Raw genomic sequence first — 4,855 nt, 5'->3', positions numbered from 1 at the left:
CTCTTTCAAACCTTACAAATGATAAAACTTGTGGACAATTCATTGATATCTGGGCGGAGCTTGACCCCAACTAACAATTAATCTATCAATTGCATGTTTAACTGGAGGGTAGGTCATATTAGCAACATCTGAACACAGCTGGAATCCAATGAAAATGTGTAGTTTTTAATTTCTTGACGTCAGGTATTGACAGATAAAACAGTTAAAGAATATTTGTGGAGTAATTAAACTGAAACCATTTTTTTTTTGTGGACCACACACACGCAAATAAAGATTTAGGTTCTGTAAACTAACACAAAGTCAGAACTGTGAATTTGGGTCAGTCTGCACTCTGCCACCTTTTTCAAGTTTGGACTTTTCATCACTTGGCAACATCAGAGGAGAGTCTTTACAGGTACTCTTCCGCAAAACTTTGCCAGCTCATTTGCAAAGCTAGGTTAAGCTTATGTAAAAGAGATGCATTCTGAGTACCTTGGAGGCCCAGAAACAAACATTTCCCACTCCTCCCTTCCCCTTGACAGACGAGTGACAGCTATTTAAATGCAAACTGTCATTAACAAACACAACCCTGCGCGACACCTGCTTTAATCACGGCAACAAAGGCGCAGCAAGTGGCCAAGTAGGAGCCCCGTGTGTGTGATATTCAAATGATGGGGAGGTGCAACACACAAAAACAACAACATCAAAGAATAGGCTGTGCAGGCAGAAAGTCATGCTGCAGGAAGTGCCTCCTACCACCGCGCCTAATCAGCTTCATTTTTAAGAGTGTGCACTAAAACGGACTCAGTCACCAAGTGTTCGTTAGGAATGAATGACCAATTCTTAGTTTCCACATTGGTGAACTTATGGGCTGAAACACAAAATCTGACGAATAGTGATAAAAATTAAATGAATAGGCAAACCGTGCTTAGGAGGGGTAATCAAATCAACATTCTTTTAAACTGTTTTGCTTTGGACTGTGGCCAGATGTATTGCAGTTTGGCCCTGTCTGCGGGTGTTTTTGCTGTTCCGCCTGGTTGTAATAGGAATGAGGAACTCATTGGGCTGAAACAGTCTACAGGCTTGCCAGGGCCTGAGCACGGCTATCTAATGCATGGCATTTGTTTTGATTAGTTTTGGTCCTTTTTCTTCAATTAGAGCCAAACACTCGGCCGCATTCCCAGTGTATTTCTTTTGCCATGTTTGGCCACAGATGTGCAAAGTTATTACATAGTGGCAAATAATAATGACTAATAAACATTGCGATTTTACAACTTTTGATCATATTTGAGAATTTTAAATATTGATTGTTGGGAGAAAACGATACATTTGACTTTAAATTCTGACAATCTGCATTCTAGGTGGCTCTAGAACAGGGGTCGGGAACCTATGGCTCGTGAGCCATATATGGCTCTTTTGATGGTCACATGAGGCTCGCAGACAAATCTTTAATTATAGTTTTTTACTCATTAGACCAGTCCTTCTCGGGCGCGATGCGATGCCAGAGGCGCGCAGTAGTAACGGTGCTTAGAAAGAGAAATCTGCGCCAGCGCTATCAGTTTACTGTTATCTATGTTTGTACCAGCCGGAAACCTTTGAATTGCCGTGCCTAAAACTGCGCCCTCCCGTCTCTGAGAGAGCGTGCAGTTGCGGGGAAGGGATGTGTGAGGAAGAAAGCAGAGGGTGGGGGTGAGGTGTTGTGGGGACCGGCAGCAGGTGAATCGCGCAGGGATTGTAAAAACGTAAACCCCGCTGCCCGTCACTCACTGCAGCGTGTGAGTGTGTGTTTGGCTCCATGTCTGTCTCACATCTACATAACATTCAGACCTAAGATCACGTTTAAAGTCTCAACGCCTGCATGAAGCAGAAACTCACCACGTATCAACCAAACTAGACCATCAGCAGAACTACCAAGAGAAATACTCATCATTTATTAGCAACAGCATAACGATGTTATTAAAAATAATCCACAGACTTATTGTACTTTAAAAATGTTGAAATTACATCAAAAGCACACATTCATTTGTATATTTAGTTTTAAACAAATTGTTGCGGACTGAGTTTAACTTGGCTGTTGGGCCGCGTTAAAAGTTCTGGAGTTCATTGAACGCAGCAAGTAGAGATCTGATTGGCCCTCAGTTATGTCGCTCAGCCTGTTGTTAGGTAGTTTGGACCAATGGGGTTCAGCCATGGGCCAAATAAGGGAAATGGGAGAGCTGGAGCGGGAGCAGGGGAATATAAAGATGGGAGAAGCGCTCTCGTCTCGGCGGGAGACATTCAGGAGTTGCTGAATTAATTGAACGGCGTTTGTTGCGGTCTGCAGTAATCATAATAAAGAACTTTAAAAGAGGTTAAGTCTCCGTGCCTCAGTGTGGGAAAGGGACATTACATTATTGTATGGCTCTTTCGAAATTACATTTCAAAATATGGCGTTTATGGCTCTCTTGGCCAAAAAGGTTCCCGACCCCTGGTCTAGAAGCTGGGACTGCACACACCCAGGACACCGGTGTTTGAGCAGCTGCTGAGAGCACTAAGCAATACCCTTAATTAATGCAAAACATTAACACCAGGTCATTTGTAACAATTGTTTTTTCAACTATTTATTTCTTTTGTCCTCCTTCTTTCTCTCGTATCCCAATTTCATTGTTCCTGGTACCAAGTGTCACTGTGCAATAACGGTTATCTTATCTTGATCTTATTTTCAAACATTCCAATCCAATGTCCCAATCAGAATTGCTTCCCTACCTCTATTGCTCCAACTGTAGGGGTATTTGAAGCTGTAGTGGTGTCCGAAACAGTTTTTTTAAGGAGGAGCTGAAACGACTTAGGGCTGGCAGTCCCTTCGCCGGTAGGGTGATCCGCTTCATGCTTGTGGCGTGGAGGAGGAAACAGATTTCTTCCAGTGGGTGTGCTTTGAAGGACAGAAGTTACACTTAAATGTAAATAATGACTTTTTGTTGTAGCACGACTTTATAAAGTAATAAAACCAACATTGCTATGGATTTTAAGAGAGCCAACAGCCACGCGCTAACATAGAAGATCGGCGACTATTGAGTGGTGGTAACGCTCGAATGTAAAGACATTATTTTTTCGATATCTCTCCACTTGGAGGGATAAATGTAAGTATAGGGAATAGCTGGAGGAGCACGGAAGCAATTTGGATTTGAACAATATGTTTTGTTAAAAAACTCAGTCCGATTATATTTTGAGCTACTTTAAAATAAATCCCAGTGTTTTTTTTTTTTTTTATGATAACCATATTTTCGACTATAAGTCGCTTTGGAGTATAAGTCACAGGAAAAAAAAGGCATAATAAAGAAAAAAATAATCGTAAGTTGCACTTTTGGAAGAATTAACAAAATACGGGACCAAAAATGGAAAATTCATCTTTTTGAAAAGCAGATTATAATAGACTGAATTTATAGACGCTTCACTATCGTAGCTGTTTTCAGCTTCATGAAACAGGAGGAATTTTATTATCCCAATGGAACAATAATTTAGAAAACCACAGTATTAAAACCATGCTAAGAAGTCAACTAAAGTCTTTATGTCATTTTAAATCCCTAAATCCATGGGATCTTTCATCCTCTGTGACGATTTGGAACAATTCCGACAAGCCCAGCGTATGACTTCTGTGTTGCTGTCAGCAAATACTGATACTCACACACCTATGAGGCCCTCTAGTGGTTATTGCCATTTATTTACAAAAAAAAAAAAAAAAATCACACATAAGTTGCACCTGAGTATAAGTTGCATCCCCGGATGAGCTATGGAGGAAAACATTTGACTAATACTGCAAGAAATAAGGTATGCTTCTTTTTAGACAAAATCAAACGAGTAGTAGTAGTTTCTGCAGAGCGGCAAGAGTCCATTAGTAGGACTGTGGATGATTAAAACCAAGACGTACATGGATCTATTCGTCTGCAAGTGAATGCATCAGAAAGGAGCAGAGCAGGGAGCTTGTGGCCCGTCCAATGTATTTTCCAGGCCCTTTTCAAACTGCATTTTTCTATATTCACAGCAATTTGAATAAAGAAATTCTGAGAAATACAATTTTAAGTCAAATTTTCTTGATGTGTGTTCCCCATCATCAGAAAAAATGCTACAAAAAGATGTTAAAAGCACCATTTTCATCAGAGTGGATCTTCAAGGGATTTAGATAGTAATCCAGGCAGTTTGAAAGTGTTTGCTTTTAGATGTAGCTGATGGCTATCAACAGCTGTAGCTGGTGCCACGTTTGATTAACATGCGCCACTGATCAGACTAACTCCTGGAGTCAGCGTGTACATCTGCGCCGCCGCAGCAGCAGAGAAAGACACAGGCACGGCTGTCCGTTGCATCACTGCTGCGATGAAACCGCTGTAGCTGCAACTGTTAAACATCTGGTACAGGAAGATGATAAATCCAGAGCTTCTTTGACTAATCAAATTTAATCATGCAACCAGCCGACTGGATATAATTAGTGGTCGCATATTATGACTGCAGTCTGTCTTCAAGTGTATCTCCAATCAAATGTTACTCTTACTTGCCGAGCTGAAAGAAAAAACATGTAAAAAGAATCGCAAAATCAATAAAAAAAACATTATAAAGCTCTCAAATATGAGGTGCAAGCAGCAAAGGTTTCATTTGAAGCAAAGCAGAAGAAATAAAGCTTTTGAAATAATTTAATCAGTTGTTTTTAGCTGAAATGTTTATGCTTATTTTAAGGGTTTTAGCAGAAGCTAATGTTGTTGCCGGGGTTTGCAGTTGGTGGAGGACAGATATGCAGACAGAATGTAAAGGAAAAACCAAGTGAAAAGAAAAATCTGGGATAATTGACAAACAGGAAGCAGCTGTGGTGCACGCAAACAGAAGTCAGGTGTGACAGATGTGATGT

This window comes from Oryzias latipes, chromosome 20, assembly GCF_002234675.1.
Source record: "Oryzias latipes chromosome 20, ASM223467v1".
Classification (NCBI taxonomy): Eukaryota; Metazoa; Chordata; class Actinopteri; order Beloniformes; family Adrianichthyidae; genus Oryzias; species Oryzias latipes.
Note: the sequence above shows the minus strand (reverse complement) of the source record.